The sequence below is a fragment of the Mastigoproctus giganteus genome, chromosome 3 (assembly GCF_048544385.1).
Source record: "Mastigoproctus giganteus isolate SK-2022 chromosome 3, ASM4854438v1, whole genome shotgun sequence".
Taxonomy (NCBI): Eukaryota; Metazoa; Arthropoda; class Arachnida; order Uropygi; family Thelyphonidae; genus Mastigoproctus; species Mastigoproctus giganteus.
In genome coordinates this window covers 52,887,927-52,908,838 of record NC_143577.1, presented here as the reverse complement: position 1 = coordinate 52,908,838, position 20,912 = coordinate 52,887,927, and the positions used below count along the sequence as shown (strand labels likewise).

The 20,912-nt window shown below is 37.5% G+C and overlaps 1 protein-coding gene across 1 annotated transcript in view; it reads left to right on the top strand.

Annotated features, from left to right (window-relative positions):
• The window catches only part of Unc50 (Unc50 RNA binding protein), a 141,876-nt gene that overhangs the window by 114,656 nt on the left and 6,308 nt on the right, over nt 1–20,912 (top strand). The window lies entirely within an intron of this gene.

Sequence of the window (20,912 nt, the reverse complement as noted above, 5' to 3'; positions counted from 1 at the left end):
ATTTCTTCACATTGGGCTACTTTTTTTTTTTTTTAATATATTCATTTTACTTGTATATACTGTCTCTTGTATTTCTAATATCCTTAGATGTACAACCTATTCTTCTGCAACTGTTTGCCATACTGTACAATGTGTACAGAAAGGATAGACAGGGCAGGAATGGAGGAGGGGTTATGCTGTTGGTTAAGAAACACAAAATCTAAGTGCATCCAGTTGACATGGGTGGACAGTGCAATATTGAGTCTGTTCAGTGTGACATAAACACTGGGAAAGGGAAAATAAGAGTAGGAGTGTGTTATAGGCATAATGACTGTGATGAGTATAATAAAGAACTGGACAGAGTGGGCCAGTATTTCAGAATAGTGGGCCAGTAAATCAGAATGCCTTGTAATGGGGGATTTTAACTTTCTAGATATTGATTGGAACTTTTGGGTCGTTCACTCGCATGCTAGCAAGGCTTTTGTGGATTTATGGGAGGATTGTTTTCTACAGCAACATGTTCAAGAGGGCATAGTGATATAGACTATACTTTATAGTCTATATCACTATGCACCATCAGGCATCTCTCATATTGTGAAGTTATACTTCATAACTGGGTTGTCACTATTGCAACACCAGGGTACCTGCCCGCCCACCGAAGAGAAGCCAACAAACTTTGAAACGGTGCCATCTGGGTGGTGGTATCCGCTGAGAATAAATAACAATAGTCTTTTCCACTGGTGAAGTGTTATTTATTTGAGGTAGTTTGTTTGTTATTTGGTTTTTAGGAGCATTAGCAACTAAGGCCAGGGTACCTGCCCGCCCACCGAAGAGAAGCCAACAAACTTTGAAACGGTGCCATCTGGGTGGTGGTATCCGCTGAGAATAAATAACAATAGTCTTTTCCACTGGTGAAGTGTTATTTATTTGAGGTAGTTTGTTTGTTATTTGGTTTTTAGGAGCATTAGCAACTAAGGCCATATTTCTTCGGGGATATGCGGTGGTCATTCCCTGACCTTTCCACATCCTCTGTATTTGATGGTCAATTCGAGGTAGTACAATACCGTGGCAACTCGTTGTGAAAGCAGTCACAATATGAGATATAACCAAAACGATGCCAATTTAATTAATTAATTTAACTATTTTGGTAGATAGCTATGTTAAAATGATGCATTTGCACTAACCCACATACTAAGAAATACTGTTCAAAGTTCAGGCCTAAATGGATGTCAGATGATTAATGAGGCTTGTGGCAGAGAAAAAAATACGTGGGATGCATATAAATTATCAGGCGACACAGAAGGCAGATATAAGCTAGTCTGTATTCAAGTCACTTTATATCTGAAGTGACTTGACTACAGACTTGATTATCAGGCGAAAGCAGATTACGAGAAATCTTTGGCAAAGGATGCAAAGAAAACCAACAGAGTTCTTTACTTATGTAAACTCTATGCCGTGGTGGCGAACCTATGACACGTGGGTCAGATACTGACCCACGAAGGCTTTGTAAGTAACCAACGCGCACGCGTTTATTATATTGGCCTACTTTTTTTAATTATGACAGAGAAAAGATAATCAAAAATATTAAACAATTATAAAATATAAATATGTGATGTCAGATTTATATAAAAAAAAATAAATAAAAATAAAATATATAAATAAAAAATAACAAAAATCCAAGTGGAATGTGGACGTCGCGCGTCGGCAAACAGTGTTCTATTGTATTAAACTATGCGTGTGGGTGACTCATTACATTGTGACATAAACTTTGCGCGATTTGTCGTTGCATTGAAGAATGGAGATGTATCGGGCTAGTACAAAGTTACCAGCTCACACTCTCGCAGTATTGGACTAAGAGGCAGACTTGACGTACGCGTCTAGAAGTGTTAATAATAAATTGATTATAACTTAATTTTTCTATTGTCAAATTTTCTCATCTACATAACCGATGTAAGTATATTAAGTGAGCCTACGTTTATAAAAGTTCATCTAAAATTATTGCATCCTACATATATAATATATATGTAGGTTATAAAAATATATATATTATATATATTTTTTGCAGGCGTAGCCCTGAACTATGTCAGTGGTTAAAAAAATGAAAACTAACGGTACAAGCTCCAGACCATATCAAACAGAATGGTTTGATAAATATGGTGTGATTGAAAAGAATAAAACAACTCTGTGTTATTTGTAACGAAAAAGTCACCTCTCGTACATTCAACGTAAAAAGACATTTTGAAAAGTTGCATTCAAATCTCAGCTTCTCAACAGACAAAGAAAGGAGAGAATATTTTTTACAAAAGAAAAAAAACAGAATGATTCACAAACAAGTGTTTTAAAAACTTTTTTGACTCCGAAAAATAACATTACAGCTGCTAGTTTTGAAGTAGCCCATTGCATTGCTCGCCATGGGAAACCTCTCTCAGAAGGAGAGTTTGTAAAACAAGCATTTTTAGAATGTAGTGCTACTCTGTTTTCAGATTTTAAAGAAAAAGACTTGATTATAAAGCGTATAAATGAGTTACCAATAAGTCGCAATACTATTAAAGATCGAGTAATAGAATTAGAAAGAAATATTTCTTCTCAAATACGTAACGACTTAAAGTCTGTAGAAATGTATTCGATTGCTTTAGATGAGAGTACTGATGTAAATGGTTATGCACAACTAGCAGTTTTTGCTCGATATAATGCAAGCAATATAATGAAAGAAGAGTTAATAAAACTAATAACATTGAAAGGAAGGTGTACCGGTCTTGATATTTTTAAAGAATTTGATAATGCATTTAAAAAAATGGAAATTGACCTACAAAAAATTGTTTCTGTAACAACAGATGGTGCTCCCAATATGGTGGGGAAAAAATTGGTTTTATTCAGCAGCTTAAGCAAAATATTAGACATTCTCTGATAGAATTTCATTATATAATACACCAGCAAGTTCTATGTGCGAAGCAAGGTTTAAAAACATTTCATAATGTAATGCCAGTTGTAATTAAAGTTATTTACTTTATAAACGGAAGAGGTCTTACTAAGCGAGAATTTGCACAATTATTAGAGGAAATTGAGTGCCAATATTCTGGGATTTTGACATATAACAATGTTTGATGGCTCAGTTGCAGCCAAGTTCTTAATCGGTTTGTCATTTTATTAGATGAAATAAAGCTCTTTTTGAATGAAAAAAAAAAAAAAACGATAGTTATAACGAATTTTCAAATATAGATTGGCTAAATGATTTAATGTTCTTATGTGATATCACTCAGCATTTCAATGAACCGAATAAAAAACTTCAGGGACATGGACAAATTGCATTAATGATGTTTGAAAATATCAAAATATTTATGAAAAAACTTGACATCTTTACTAAAGATTTGGAAATGAGCACCATGAAATATTTTCCTCAATTACAAAAACATTTTCAAAACACTAAAGATTTTGAAAATATTTTTGACATTCAAGAAAATGCAATTAAAAAATATTTAACCATTTTGCAAGAAATAAAACAAGCTTTCCATGAGAGATATAATCAATTTAAAAGTTTGGAAAATACATTTCAATTTATTTTATGCCCACATAAAGCAGAGTACGATACAATGCAGCTAAACGATTTTATGCGGCTAGGTATCACTAACTTAGAAATGGAATTAATTGAATTCCAAAGCAGCATAGTGTGGAAAAATAAATTTGAAAACTTGATTTTCGAAGTACAGTAAACCCCCGCTATTCGCGGTCACTGATTTAATATAAAATGAAACCTAAAAAAATGTGAAATTTAAAGCGCTGTGAACATTTTCCACCATAAAAAAACATGGGCGTGGCTAAAATTATCTTTCCCAGTCAAAACAGCGCTCGGTGGGTGGGGGAGAGAGGTGACAAAATCACGAGCGTGGATGTTTCTCGCTAATCCTTGTTCAGTATTTAGTATGTGCTTATTAATTTATATGCTTATTAATTGAATAAATTTATCAATTTATAAATTGATCTGCTTACAAAAATGATAAATCTACCGTTTCCCAGTGTAAAACAGACTTTTTCGAGTGTGTTAACAGAAGAAAGTGACTTTATTGTGGACAAGTTCTTTCTAACCCGTACAAAAATATGGCTACGAAGAACAAGGGAAATGTGAAAAGAGCAAAGAAGGTGATGACATTAGCGAATAAAATTGAGTTATTAGATAAAATTTCTAATGGTGAAAATGTCTCCTCAGTGGCAAAACATAAAATCAATGAGTGAACGGTACGATCAAACAAGAAATCAGAAGAAAAAATCCGCCGTAGTGTCTGTGAAAACGCGTTAATTGCTTCAAAAATTTGCTCTGTAACTCGTGATGTTAAATTAGAAAAAATGGAAAAAGCTTTAAATCTGTGGATAGAAGACCGAACTTAAAAATAAAATTCCGTAAAGTTCACTCATAATTCATGAAAAGGCAAAATTCCTTTATCAACACTTTAGCGAAACTGGTGATAGCACTGGCGGAATAAGTTTTTTTAGCTAGCAAAGGCGCTGGCTTGAAAGATTTGTTTGAAATTTCTAATAAATATTACATTTAATATTAAATTGTTTCTTATTTTCATTTCGATGCCATATGCTTCCATTTCACTATGTACTGTCTATGTACATAGTCATATTATGAAAGTACATATAATACATACATAGACAAAATTTTAGAAATGTCATGGATACTTCTCTCTTTCGCTATTGAAGGCCTGTTAAGAACTCGTTTGTAAAGTGAATCTCGATTGATTTGTGAATAGCCCGTCACTACATCTGTTGCCATCATCATCATTTTTCTTATATATTTCATACTTTGGAACGGAACCCCTTTATTACTATGGGAACCGTGAAATTATAGTATCCTTATAATACCGTGATAAATCTGAAAAATGAATAGCAATTGCTTAGAAAACGGTACTCACCTTGTATAAATCTGCAATAAAATTTTTTGGTAGATGGTGGTTAAATTTAGGTTGAAGAAGTATTAAATAGAACTAAGGCGGGGAATGGGATGAAAATATTTTAAACAGATTTTAAAATGAGCCCAAGGAAGTAGAAATGCAGATCTCCAATCCTTGGTTGTCATAAAGAGGTTAAAAGACGTAAATGAAAAAAAGAGAGAAGACCGGTGGTGCCAATAGTCGTTACGATGGACTTTCGTGAGTAAACCGTCATCAGTTGGCAAATGGAAGAGAAGTAAGCGCGTGTTGTATTTTAAAGTTTATCTAAACTCCCATGATGCTCTTTTTGACACATGGGAACTTTAGCTGCGAGAGGTTCCAAGCCGGTGAAAGGTTGAAGGGAAGTTTAGCGTTAATAATGTTGAGATCAGAATGGTGTCGGTAATTCGATGGTGAGGGCTTCATATTGAAGAATTCTGTAGCTCGATCTAAGTTTAATAATAGTGAAGGCAGAGTCAACAAGGGGGGTGTGGTTGTGGGTTTGAGCATGGGTTGTTAACTCAGTGCAGGATTGACTTGTCTTGAAACTGTTGAAGTGGTAGTATGCGTGGGTATTGGAAGTTGTGGAGGAACCGAATTTGGTGGTTGTGCTGCCAGTGTAACAGGTGTCGCAGTTCGGTTGGCATTTTATGAGATATATTAAGTTATTTAGATCATTGATGGGATATTTGTGTGTATCTTTGTAAGAATTAAATAGGGAACCTAGTTTATTGTAAGTGGAGAAGGTGAGGGAGATGTCGGTATCTTTGAATGTACGTCGGAATTGTGCTGCGAGTTCACTATGGTAAGGGAGAACTATGCGAGTATTTGTCTTGTGACTGTGTCTGGTGGGGTTATTAATACTGTTTTTAACGGTGGATATTGTGTGTTGGATGAGTTGAGGGGGATAGCTCCTGGCTATGAATTTATCAGTAAGGTATTGAAGTTCATTGTGTAGATCGTTTTGTGAAGAGGTGAATTTGATAGCATTGTAGATTTGGTTGTGTAGGACGGCTATTTTTGGTACTAAGGGGATGATGTGAAGTGGAATGTAGATATTTACCGGTGTGCGTATTTTTTCTGAGAATCTTGGTATTTAAATTTGGGTCTGTTGTATAAATTGTGAGGTTAAGAAAATTAATCTGGTTGTCCGTTGCGATTTCGAGTGTAAGGTTTAGCCTGTCATGTATTGTATTGAATTTTAAAAAAAGATTGTCTATGGTTGTTCTGTTGCCTATTATTAGGATATCATCGGCATAGCGGATGTATAATTTAATTTCAGAGGGGAAAGGTTGTAAAATTTGGTTTTCAATAGTGGCAAGATAAATTTCAGAAAGGGGGGCAGAAATGCCTAAACCCATTGGTAAACCAAATGTTTGTCGATAAATGTTATTGTTGAATCTAAAATATCTAGCGTCTAGTAAAAGAGTGGTAAGTTCAAGGATGTGGTCAACTGAAAGAGAGGTACGTTTCGTTAAAGTGTCATCAGCTGTTAGGAGTACGCGTAATGCTTGCAGGGTGAAAGGAATATGCACATTAGTGTATAGGGATATGACGTCAAAAGAAGCTAATATGTCTCCGTCAGATATGGTGGTGTTGCTGATTTTTTGGAATGCTTGGTTGGTATTATTAATTTTGAATGTAGAGAATCGAGTGAGCGGGGATATAATTTTGACAAGGAAGGTGGATAAATTAGCAAAAGCTGATTTACTAAAAGAAACGATAGGTCTTAGTGGGTGGCCAGGTTTGTGTAACTTGGTTATTCCGAACATGTGGGGCAGAATGTTGTTGCGAATACCTATCTGTTGTAATGTAAAGTGGTTGATTTCTTTGTTCTGTCTGAGTTTTCTGAGAATTGTATCAAGCTTATTTTTAAGTTTTGTAATTCCTACAAAAATGCTTATATCACAATGTCATCCCCAAATTCGCCCGCATTTTTCCCAAAAATAACTGTAAAAAATACCCACATATCATACACCGCACGTCTATCGCGATCATACGTGAAGAACTTAAGAAAAGATTTAACAAAAAACACCAACTTTTAAACTGTATACACCAATTACGATTCTTTCTCAAAAGGAACATGCCACCGGACGCCTGGATTGAATATATTAACCACCAATATACATATCAACGCCACCATCTAACACATAGCACAAAAACACACCAAAAAATGGAACACACTCACATCTAAACCCCCCCCCCCCAAAATCTCCACCGTTAACCTCTCCTCAAAATCCTTCACCCCTTCCGAACTCTCCGGCCTAGAATTTGGCTTCAATTTTGCCATTAAAGAACAGCACTATCCAATAAAAGATTGTATAATCGAACTCCAGTCTAAACTCGATCAACATCCCAATAAGTGGCGACTTATATACCAGTCTAATAGGATAATAAATTCTAAACTCACATCTCTCCCTAACATAAAAAAACAACAACGCTCGGATTTACAAAGACTAAGCAAAACCCCAAATATCGTCATCCAAAAAGCTGACAAAGGAGACACAATTGTTATCCTGGACAAGAACAAAAATGGAGTTAATTTTAGCCGACCAAGATACATATACAAATGACAGCAACCACAACATTACAAAACTTAAAAATAAGCTTGATACAATTCTCAGAAAACTCAGACAGAACAAAGAAATCAACCTCTTTACATTACAACAGATAGGTATTCGCAACAACATTCTGCCCCACATGTACGGAATAACCAAGTTACACAAACCTGGCCACCCACTAAGACCTATCGTTTCTTTTAGTAAATCAGCTTTTGCTAATTTATCCACCTTCCTTGTCAAAATTATATCCCCGCTCACTCAATTCTCTACATTCAAAATTAATAATACCAACCAAGCATTCCAAAAAATCAGCAACACCACCATATCCGACGGAGACGTATTAGCTTCTTTTGACGTCATATCCCTATACACTAATGTGCATATTCCTTTCACCCTGCAAGCATTACGCGTACTCCTAACAGCTGATGACACTTTAACGAAACGTACCTCTCTTTCAGTTGACCACATCCTTGAACTTACCACTCTTTTACTAGACGCTAGATATTTTAGATTCAACAATAAAATTTATCGACAAACATTTGGTTTACCAATGGGTTTAGGCATTTCTGCCCCCTTTTCTGAAATTTATCTCGCCACTATTGAAAACCAAATTTTACAACCTTTCCCCTCTGAAATTAAATTATACATCCGCTATGCCGATGATATCCTAATAATAGGCAACAGAACAACCATAGACAATCTTTTTTTAAAATTCAATACAATACATGACAGGCTAAAACTTACCCTCGAAATCGCAACGGAAAACCAGATTAATTTTCTTAACCTCACTATTTATACAACAGACACAAATTTAAATACCAAGATTCTCAGAAAAAATACGCACACCGGTAAATATCTACATTTCACTTCACATCATCCACTTACCAAAAAAGCCGTCCTACACAACCAAATCTACAACGCTATCAAATTCACCTCTTCACAAAACGATCTACACAATGAACTTCAATACCTTACTGATAAATTCATAGCCAGGAGCTATCCCCCTCAACTCATCCAACAGACAATATCCACCGTTAAAAATAGTATTAATAACCCCACCAGACACAGTCACAAGACAAATACTCGCATAGTTCTCCCTTACCACAGTGAACTCACAGCACAATTCCGACGTACATTCAAAGATACCGACATCTCCCTCACCTTCTCCACTTACAATAAACTAGGTTCCCTATTTAATTCTTACAAAGATACACACAAATATCCCATCAATGATCTAAATAACTTAATATATCTCATAAAATGCCAACCGAACTGCGACACCTGTTACATTGGCAGCACAACCACCAAATTCGGTTCCTCCACAACTTCCAATACCCGCGCATACTACCACTTCAACAGTTTCAAGACAAGTCAATCCTGCACTGAGTTAACAACCCATGCTCAAACCCACAACCACACCCCCCTTGTTGACTCTGCCATCACTATTATTAAACTTAGATCGAGCTACAGAATTCTTCAATATGAAGCCCTCACCATCGAATGGTACCGACACCATTCTGATCTCAACATTATTAACGCTAAACTTCCCTTCAACCTTTCACCGGCTTGGAACCTCTCACGGCTAAAGTTCCCACGTGTCAAAAAGAGCATCATGGGAGTTTAGATAAACTTTAAAATACAACACGCGCTTACTTCTCTTCCATTTGCCAACTGATGACGGTTTACTCACGAAAGTCCATCGTAACGACTATTGGCACCACCGGTCTTCTCTCTTTTTTTCATTTACGTCTTTTAACCTCTTTATGACAACCAAGGATTGGAGATCTGCATTTCTACTTCCTTGCGCTCATTTTAAAATCTGTTTAAAATATTTTCATCCCATTCCCTGCCTTAGTTCTATTTAATGCTTCTTTCAACCTAAATTTAACCACCATCTACCAAAAAATTTTATTGCAGATTTATACAAGGTGAGTACTGTTTTCTAAGCATTTGCTATTCATTTTTTACTATGGGAACCATAACTCAGTATTCGCGGCATTTCCCAGGAACGGAACCCGCGAATAACCCCCGCTATTCGCGGGGGTTACTGTAGAAGGAAAAATTTCAAAAAGTAATGCAGATAGGCCTAATGAAGATCCCACACTAAAAGTTGAAAATATTATATTAAATGCTTGGTATTCTTTACCGAACAATTTCACATGTATGAGGAAACTGGCTAACGCTCTTCTCACAATGTTCGGGTCCACATATTCATGTGAAAAATTGTTTCCTCAATAAATTTTGTTAAATCTTCCAACAGGAATAACCTTGGAAATGAATTGACTGCAAAATGTATTAAAGTAATGAACACGAAGTATGTACCTAATATTAAGAAACTGTCTGAAAGTAAGCAACAACAATTTTCGCATTAAATATACTTTTATCAACTTTATTACACATACTGTATCTGTAATTATGTTAATTATTAATGAAGAATATTTCAAAATAAAAGCGTTTTCTTTTATTCCTTGCTCATTCAAATACTTTGTGCAGAGGCAATACTGGTCATGATGTCACCTGGTGCGGTATAAGGTATCAAATCAAGCTTCGATATTTACTTTTTTTTTTAGCTCTTCACTTGCAAAAGTTAGTTATAAATCAAAAAGGAAACTAAAACCTTTTTTGGATTATTTCAAAAGTGAGAACCAATCAACTGTCAACTTTATCCCTTAACAAAATGTTTGATGTTTCCAAATAATTGGCACCCTTTTTACCCCCCCCCCCCCATTTCTAATTGAGGCCACTAACTTATGACTCACGGGCTAGTATTTAAAAAAGAAATAAAAATAATTGACCCACTCTTCAAAAAGGTTCGCCATCACTGCTCTAGACGGAAGTGAATGAATCAGATTGGTCCTCTTAATATAGATGGTTCAACTATCGATGATCCTGCTCAAGTAGCTGATAAACTGAATGAGTATTTTGCATCTACATTCACACGAGGAGTTATTCAAGGAGGGGAATGCTAGAAGTTTATCAAACTCTAACAGGGAGCTAAGTGTTTTTGTAATAACTGAGAGCAAAGTGGAGGAGAAATTGTTGAAGTTAAACATAAAAAAGGCACCTGGGATCTATCCAGTTATATTTGAAGGAGGCAGCAAGGGAAGTAAGCAAACCCTTAGCCATAATTATGAGAGCATCCTTAGAGTCAGGGGAGGTCTCCATGGACTAGAGATGTGCAAATATATCCCCAATTCACAGAGGGGGATGCAAAGGGTGACACAAATAATTATAGACCTGTTAGCTTAGCTTCTGTTCAACGGAAAATAATGGAGTCACTGGTTAAAGAGGTGATATAGGATCACCTAGACAAGACTGCAGTAATAGTTCAGACAGAGCATGGGTTTATTAAGGGGAAGTCTTGTTTGACCAATTTGATTGGATACTACATGGTCACAAAGGAACTGGATGCAAAAAATAATTTTGATATATACTTGGATTTCAGGAAAGCACTTGGGCATTAAATGGCATTAAGGGCAAGTTGCTGCAATGAATAAAGGGATAGTTGAGTGGGAGATGGCAGAGAGTGGTAATAAATGGACACTGCTCTACGTGGACTAATATTGTTAGTGGAGTCCCCCAGGGTTCGGCGCTGGGCTCATCGTTATTTTGTGTATTTATCAATGATATCGATGAAGGTATGTCAGGTTTAATGTTCTAGTTTGAAGATGATACAAAGGTTGGCAAGGTTGTTAATGATAGTAAAGACAGTATGTTACTACCCACATATCGATGAAGGTATATCAGGTTTAATATCCAAGTCTGGAGATGATACAAAGGTTGGTAGGGTTGTTAATGATAGTAAAGACAGCAGGCTACTTCATAAGAATCTAGAAAAGTTAGGCAGATGGGCTGAGAAGCGGAAACTGAAGTTTAACATTGAGAAATGCAAAGTACTGCATTTGGGCAGCAGTAACCCAAGAGAAACATATCAACTGTGTGGTACTACATTCAGGGAGGTGGAGAATGAAAAAGACCTGGGGGTAATTGTGCAGTCAGATATAAAGTTCTCTGTGCAGTGCAGATGGGCTGCCAGAGCAGGTCATAGAGATTTGTCAATGATATATATAGGAATTTTGCTAGTAGAGACAAGGAGGTGATTAGGCCTCCGTAGCATGGTCAGGAGCGGGAGTGCAGTAGCACATGCTCTTTGAGTAGACCGGGGGTTCAAGCCCCTGACTGCTGAATACGGTCGATCTGCCAACCCGCACTGGATCAGCGTGGCAGATTATGGTCCATTTTCCTCAGCATGAATTTTTGAGGAGGCTTCCATCCTGCAGTGGGTTGATAATGGCTGCGCTTTACTTCTTTTTTTTTTTATAGGCAATGGTCAGGCCACACCTCAAGTACTGCGTACAGGTCTGTGGTGAGAGGAACAAAGGCGTGTGCTTACAAAGAAAGGCTTAAGTTCTGCAAGTCGCAGCATCTGGAGACTAGGCACCTGCAAGGTGATCTGATCGAGGTGTATAAGGCCTTGAATGGTTTGAGCAAGCTCAATGCTGACGGGATACTTCCTCTTGCTCAGATTAAGAACCTTAGGGGGCATGGATTCAAATTGAGGAAAGACAGTTGTAGAATAGATGTGTGGAAGTTTGCCTTTAGGCAGCGGATAGTTGATTGCTGGAACAGATTTCCACCTGTTGTGGAGATTGATAACTTAAATAAATTTAAGGCTGAACTGGACAAACATTTGGAGTAACCGGATGGGTGAAATGGAAGGGTTTTTTTTTACTTTTGTTGTGGCTGATGCTCTATAAGCTTGCTTTCCTTGTATCATATGCCTCTAATGCTAAAGTGCTATTTTTTTTTTTTTTAATGTCTGATAGGTGCTAGTTTGCGAATGGGCATCCCCTTGTAGAGCTCTGTGATAGGTAAGGTACTTAGGGCATCAGAAATTTTTATTTTGCTCTTATGAATAATCTAAATCCTTCTTCTGGGGCCCTAAAAATCCCCTACCTAATTGAACATATGATACTGGCACACTTCTGTTAAAAGAGCGAGAACTGAGGATAGACCATCAGTAACACTACTTTTGCTTTCTCCTTTTCACTCTAGAGTGGCCAGTCAGGAAATTGTCATCCCAAAATTTGCGAAAAGGGTATGATCTGGAGATCTTTTAGTTGAAGCCTCATGTGCGAAACATGCCCTACAAATTCTGAAGGTCACATACATAGGAGGAATATCTATCTCTGTAATCCCTCATAAAAAAACCCTTGAATTCTTCCCATGTTGTCATATCAGAGTGGGATCTTCATGTCTGTGCAGAAGAGACCTGCTGTGAATTGAAAGATCAAGGTGTGACGCTGTCGAGCGAATATCAATGTGCAAGGACAGGCATTTCATTTCTACCCGAGTTCTAATCCTTACATTCGACACCCCACAACCTCCAGGTTCCATCAAGATAGGCTACTTAAACTGCCTAGTAGGGATATACATTCCAAATCCCATGAGGTGTTTTAAGTGCCAAAAGTATGGCCACTTGCAAACAGCCTATTGTGGCAATCTTGCCTGTGCTCGATGTGGTGCCAAAGACTGCAAGAACAAGCAATGTCCAGCTTCAAAGTCAATTTGTACAAATTGTCAAGAAGATCACTTTACATACTCTCAAGCATGCCAGCAGTCGAAGGAAGAAAAAGAAATTCAAAAACTGAAAACAGAGCTAGGCATCTCTCAAGAAGCCAGGAAATGCATCCAACCTGTAAAAAACAGCAAGCCATCATTTGCCTAGAAAGTTTCTGTGAAGTATACCATCGAAACACAAACTGAGATGACCATACCACTGTCAGAATCATTTACTACTCTTGTTCACCATTTAATGAGTTTGCTAAAAACCAACTCAAAAGAGCCAATCAGCTGCCATATCTACATCCATATCTCCTACACCACCACCACCTCTGAGAAAAATGAGCGAGAAGGAAAGCAGTCAAACCACTCCCATCTCAAGAACAAGAAAGAGGCAACAGGAAACTGTCTTGGAACATTTTGCAGAGGTAAAAATGGACAGAACTGCATCCGTACTTCCCAAAAAAAAAAAAGGTAACTCCCAAGGCTGAGAAAACTAGCCCTCAGCAATTTGGAAGCTAGCTAATGAATCTGCCAAGCCCTAATAATGGCTAAATTTCTACAGTGGAATTGTTGCAGGTGACATCAAGGCCCTTCTGCAGAAGCATGAGCCAGTTTGTTTTTGCTTCAGGAGACATTTAAATTCAAATGAAAACCCTTCCTTTCATAATACTACTATCATATGTAAAGATAGAACTGGGAATGGACCTGCCCATGGAGGAGTTGCTATCCTTGTGGGCACTGAAAGTGGCAGAGATTGAAACCGAGTTTGCTGCAATGAATAAAGGGATAGTTGAGTGGGAGATGGCAGAGAGTGGTAAGTGGCACAGGTTGAAACCGAGTTTCAACCTGTGCCACTTTCCACCAATATAGAAGCATTAGCATTTCCCAGGCAGCCTTGATGATCTCATTATGCTGCTGTCTTCCCTACTTTTTGGGGATTTCTATGATCATAATGCCCTGTGAGGTAGTGCTGATTAATGGGAGGTTACATGTCATAGAGCATGTGCTCATTAATTTAAGGGGATGTGTCATGGATCATATGCTCACTGACAGTGACCTCTTCCTTCTAAATGTGGGATCTAACACTCTTCCACATGCCTACCTGTACATTTTCTGCTGCTGCTGATCTTTCGGTATTCTCTCCTCTCGCTTACTTGGGAGGTGGAGGAGAACTTGTATGGAAATCAATTCCCTGTGAAAACCAGCCTTTAAATGGGAGATTGTCTTCCTTTTAGGTTATCATAGTGGAAGATTGATCAGACTGACTGGAATGTCTTCCAACAGCTTGAAAAGTTTAACATCACTACAGCCAGTCAGGATCCTATCAATGATGCAGTGGTGTATATCACAGAAAAGTTTGTTCTTGCAGCTGTAATTACAATTCTGAAAATATCTACCTGGTTTCTCATCCTTATAATAGGGCTTTTACCATAGAAGAGTTAAAAACAGATCTAACTCTTACCAAGGCAAATGCTGTTGGATCAGATCTCATCCATTATGAAATGATTAAACATCTGTTAGCAAAACCCACGGACTACCTTCTCTTTCTGTATAATAGAATCTTTCTAGAACAGTTTCCAGATTCCTGGCATAAGGCCATCATGCTTGCCTTTCCTAAGCCAGGAAAATATTCCAAATTTCCAGTAAACTGTTGTCCTATTGCTTTGACTAGCTGTCTGTGCAAAATCCTTGAGAGAATGTTCAATACCTGCCTTGTATAGTATTTGGAGGAACACTCGCCTCTCCAGAGTGCAGTATGACTTCCAAAGAAAGAGGTCCACGTTGGACCATTTAACTAAGCTGGAAACATCCAGTTGAAATACTTTCTTAAAATGAGAATACTTGGTGTCCATGTTCTTCAATGTGGAAAAAGCGTATGACAACTTGGAGATTGGGAATTTTAAAAGATCTTCATATCATCAGCATTAGAGGTCATTTCCAGCTTTTATTAAAAACTTTTAATCCCATCTTTTCTTCCAAATTTGTGTAGGATCTGCCTTCTTTCAGCCCTTCTACAAAGAAGAAAGAGTACTCCAAGGGTCAGTTTTAAGTATTACACTTTTTACTTTCACCATAGTAATCCATATTTTTAAGTGAATTCCATCGCAGAACAACCTCCGTCATCTGTAAACTGTGCCCTCTCTTTTGACAATTTCAGCATATTTCCTGAATCCTGCAATATGCTATTGATAACCTGAACTCATGGGCAGTGAATAATGGTCGTTTGCATACATTTTTTGCTACATGTGTAACCTTCACCTGAACTTGAACTGAGACTTGGACAAAATGCTATTCCAGTTATCTGACTAGATTTTTGGGGTTTGTATTTAATAGAAAGCTGACCTTTCCACAACTACGTGCAAAGTGCACAAGAGGCTTGAATATCCTATGCACAATCTCCTCTAAATCTTGGGGTACTAACCAGTACAATTTGTTGTTGCATCTGTTGTGAAGCTGTGTGATCTAAATTAGATTATGGGTCTCAGACTGCTAGACTACATACTCTGATGGCTTGGATTCCATCCACCATCAGACAATTCATATTGCCATTGGAGCATTCTGAACGTTTTTCCAGAGCCTCTGTGTCAATGCAAATGAACAACCATTATTATCGTTTCACTGGAAAATTGTTTTTTACAGCATGCTTTCAAACTGAAATCCCTGCTGGACTCCCCCCCCCCCCCACACACACACAGATTTTTGCACTACACTGGAAAAATCTGTACAACACTAGCCAGACTGCCAGTCGTCCATTCAGTATTTCTATCCAATGGCTGCTCAGAGATTTGAAGTTAGACAATGTTGCCCCATCACCAGGGCAACCTCTTTCACCCTAGTGTGCTTGTGTTCCAGCCTGCTACTTCTCTCTATACAGGAACTCCCCGACTTATCAAAATTCCACTTTATGTACGTTTTTGCCGGCCGATGCAAACTTAAAAAAATCGTGGAAATGTATTTTGCATCCCATAGGAATAAATGGAGGTATAGTGAAAATATTGCAATGTGAACCAAATAATACATTGTTTTTTTTTTTTTTTTTTTTTAATAATTCATTCCAAGTCCTTGGAAGTTCAAAATTTCACTATATTACTAAGCTATTTATCTCTCTAAAAGGTTTATAATGGAAATTGCACTACCCTTTCACCATTATCATATGTTCCTGATTAAGAATCAATTTTGAATGCCTTTGTGATATTTTTCTAAAACACATTTCTGGAGATCACTACCAGAAAACAGTAAAAACAATTTGCACTTTCCAGTTTATTGGGCTTTTCTGTTATCGCAATCTGTTTTAAACGGGTAGTAAACTCGATCTTATTGCATTTGCGATAACACTGATAACTGCAATTGTGTGGGTTTTTATGCTATTGTGGTAAAATGTGTTCCCATCACTGAAATCTTCAATCATATAAAAAACAAATTTTTAGAAATTTCTCTTTATTCCTATTTACATATTATAGTGATGTAGGGAAAGCGACCAACAAAAAGTGCAAGTGGTGGTAGTGCCAGGAAACGAAACAAAATTGATTAAATGAAGATGAAAATGATTAAAGAAGTACGAAGCAGGACAAAGTTTGTCATCTCTTGCTGCCTTCAATGGCGAATGCTATTTTAAAGGACAGTGCGTGTATAAAAGAACATGTCAAAGGATCAACAGTGATCGCAAAACAGCATTCAGGTGCTATATCAAAGATGAAACAGCTATTAATAATATGGATGGAAAATTAGATTCAGAAGCGAGTGCCCCTGAGTCTAATGACCATTCAAGCAAAAGCAACAAGTATTTATAAAGATATTAAGGTAAAGCACGGCGACCCTCAATCCAAGTTCATGGCTAGCATCTGGTGGTTTAATAGGTTCAAGCATCTCGCTGGATTCCACGTTGATGTATGTGGTGAAGTCACCAGTGCTGATTCTGCAGCTGCAGAGAAATTTTGTGATGTGTTGGAAAAAATTATTGATGAAGGCAGCTATTCAACGCAGCAAATTTTCAACATTTATGAGACTGCTCTGTATTGGGAAAAAATGCTGGTTCCCGAGGTTGAAAAATATTGTAAAGGCAACGATGTTCCGTTCAAGATTTTGCTTCTTTCTGGACATCCTATGCATCTAGATGATTTCAATTCGAACATGATAGTCATATTTCTACCGCCAAACACGACTTCACTCATCCAACCTATGGATCAGGATGTTATTTCGAATTTAAAAGCATACTATTTATGCACATTTGCTCAGGCATTGTCTACAGTAGATGATGAAAAACATTTGACGTTAAGAGACTTGGAAATCTTACAATATTTATCACGCCATCTTAAACATTAATAAGGCCTAGGGAAATTACTAAAAGTTGTTTAAATGGCGCATGGAAGAAAATATGCCCACGGAACGTAAAAGGCTTTGAAAAAGACGAATCATATGAAGAGGTTACAGATAAGATTATAAAGGTTGCAGAGCTACTTCAGTTGGAAGTTGATGCCAAACATGGAGAGGAGTGCGCCTCCGTAGCCAGGTGGGAAGGAGCAGCAGTGCATAGCACACGCTTCTTGATTAGACCGGGGTTCGAGCCCGTCACCACCAAATACGGAGGATGCGGAAAGGTCAGGGAATGACCACCGCATATCTCGGAGCAATATGGCCTTAGTTGCTAATGCTCCTAAAAACTAAAATAACAACAATAACAACAATGGAGAGGAGTTAATAGAGGAAGAAGAGAAGGAATTATCTATTATTGGCTTGCAGTGATAGTGAAAGAAGAAAATGCTGATGAAGCTCAAGATGAAACAAATGAGGAGCCAAGATGCTTCATCACCAGAGAGATGGCAATGGTGAGATTTGAGAAGATGGATCCTGACAGTGAACGATTCTTAAAAGTTAACAGAGGGATGAATGATATGCTTGCTTGCTACAAAGAAATCTACAATGAAAAGAAAAAGCCACTGTCCAGTCATCCATTAATGTTCTTTCATAAGGTTGAGCGGCCAACCCCTTCTAAATTTCCACAGCCCTCAACCTCCACAGCGGCATACTTATCTGCTGGAGACATCGATTCTGGCAACGATGTTCAAGAGGTAACGTCATATTGAAGTTATGCCTGTCTCCTCTCTTTATTTGAAATTTTATAATTTTGAAAATTTTTTAAATTGCATGCTTTTGCTACTCTTCCTGCACATGGGATAAAAAATTGAATAACTACAATAAATAATTCTATTTACATGTTTGTTGAACATTTATTTTTTGACTCAATCAATTCAGCGAGTACAGCTGCGAGTGCTGCACAAGCATGGAGGGAATTCTGACTTATGTAGCCTTCTGCGGAACACAACCCTTATGTAAGTTGGGGAGTTCCTCTATCTATACACTAAGATATCTGAGATCCCCCGAATTCAGCATATTGACTGCAGAGCTGCACACAATTAAGCTAGCCTTGGATCACTTACAAATCCACCACAACCAAAAAAATGTATTATACATACCTGTTCTGTCAGTTCATTGCAGGCTTTGTCATTAATGAGGTTTATTTCTCATCCAGTCCTGTCTCCCAAGTACACAAGTACAGCAGTGGATACACTTCCTTTTTTGAATCTGAATTTGATATTCATAATCTGCTGGATTCCCCAGCCATATTGGGATCTTTGGAAATTATTTGGCAGACACGGCAGCCAAATCAACAGGGATCCTTTATAATTCTTGCATGTTAGTCCCCTATACAGACTACAGGCAAGTTATACAAAAGAAAATGATTTCCCTGTGGCAACTCTCATAGCATGGGCAGGCTGCAAACAAATTATATGAGATTAAGCCTATAATCTAAATGGCAGTCTAGTTTGTGCAGAAACTGTAAAGAAGAAGTTGTTCTGGCTTGGTTCTCCACAGGACACAGTCATCTGTAACATCTTTTCTGCTGAGGGCCGATGGCCCTCCAATATGCAAGCACTGTGACACAATTTTAACCATCAGACATATTCTTATCGAATGTCCACTTATACACTCAGTCAGCTTTTATCTGACAAAGGTGACATGTCTGAATTTTAAAAATTTTTAAAAACTATAAATCTTTATACACAGATATAAATTCTTTTTAATAGTCATTGTATATACTTTTGTTTCTTTACCTGCTTTTACCTCAATTTCCTTGTTTTTCACTTTTTGTACATTTTGCCATAGTAACTTATTTTTATTGCTGTTTTTAATATATTCAAATACAGTCAGTCCTCGTATAACACGTGTTTACACTACACAAATTCGATCATACACGATTTATAAATAGGGGAATGATATCTTATATAACACGAACCGAATTCGCTTATGCATGATTCGCCTTTGTGTTTACAAGAGATGGCAGTCGAACGCAGAATCACCCCAACCGAACGCAACACGATAGGAATGAAGAGAAGATTCTGAAAATTTATTTGTTTTTTCTATCAGTGAAGGGGAAGCACATTTCACCGTAATAATGTAAAAACCAACACAATTCCAGCAATCGGTATAATCGCAAATGCAATTAGATCGAGTTTACTACCAGTTTATAACAGATTCCACTAGCAGGAACGCAACTGGAAATGCCATAGTAACTTATTTTTATTGCTGTTTTTAATATATTCAAATACAGTCAGTCCTCGTATAACACGTGTTTACACTACACAAATTCGATCATACACGATTTATAAATAGGGGAACGATATCTTATATAACACGAACCGAATTCGCTTATGCACGATTCGCCTTTGTGTTTACAAGAAATGGCAGTCGAACGCAGAATCACCCCAACCGAACGCAACACGATAGGAATGAAGAGATTCTGAAAATGCATTTGTTTTTTCCATCAGTGAAGGGAAGCACATTTCACCGTAATAATGTAAAAACCAACACAATTCTAGCAATCGGTATAATTGCAAATGGAATTAGATCGAGTTTACTACCAGTTTATAACAGATTCCACTAGCAGGAATGCAACTGGAAATTGTTTTTATTGTTTTATGGTAGTAACCCCTAGAACTGTGCTTTAGTAAAATGTGAGGTGTTAATAGTGTATCTCTGCCTTTATGGTGTTGTTTATTCAGTTGCTACATGCGGGCAGTTTTGTTTATGTGTATCAAGCGTGCCTCCTCGTTTTGTAATTGTGCTTTATTCCCTAAAAATGAGAAAATACTTAATTAAAAGGTGTGAAAAGGAAGCGTCCTGGTGAAGACACTGCAGATTCAGAGAGAAAAATAAAAGCAATATCGATAAACAGAGGCGGACTGGGTCAAAAATTCTTACCCGGGGAAATTTATAGTGGCCTCATACTATGGTTTATGGCCAAAATCACACCGACCCACTGGGGTTTCCCCCGGTAAGGCTTATGGCCAGTCCGCCTCTGTCGATAGAGGAAAAAATATGAAATTGTGAAACGCTTTGAGCGAAATAAAAGACCATGTGATATTGCACGTGCTACAGGCCTAAATGAGGCAACGCCGAGAATTACAAAGAATGCAGGGAAAATAAAAACAACTTTGATAGCAGGAACAACTCAAAGTGTAATTAAAATCCATTAGATTAAGACACAAAGAATTGGAAGAGATGGAACGGCTGTCATCTGTTTGGATAGAAAATCAAACAAAAAACAAGTTTGCTTACGATAGAAGCAAAAGCATTAGCAATATTTTATTACGTAATAGTCGTAAGGAATGACTATTGGGTATGAATCTTGGGTGAAAGGCACCTAACCCTATTTTTCCCATAGGACCTGTTGTTTATATTGCACGATTTTGCATTGCACGAGGGTTTCTAGGAACACAACTATCGTGCTATACGAGGACTGACTGTATGGGACTTGATGCATCATAGTCTTAGTTGCTCATGTGCAGTGGCGGATTTCTGCACAGGTGCACAAGGC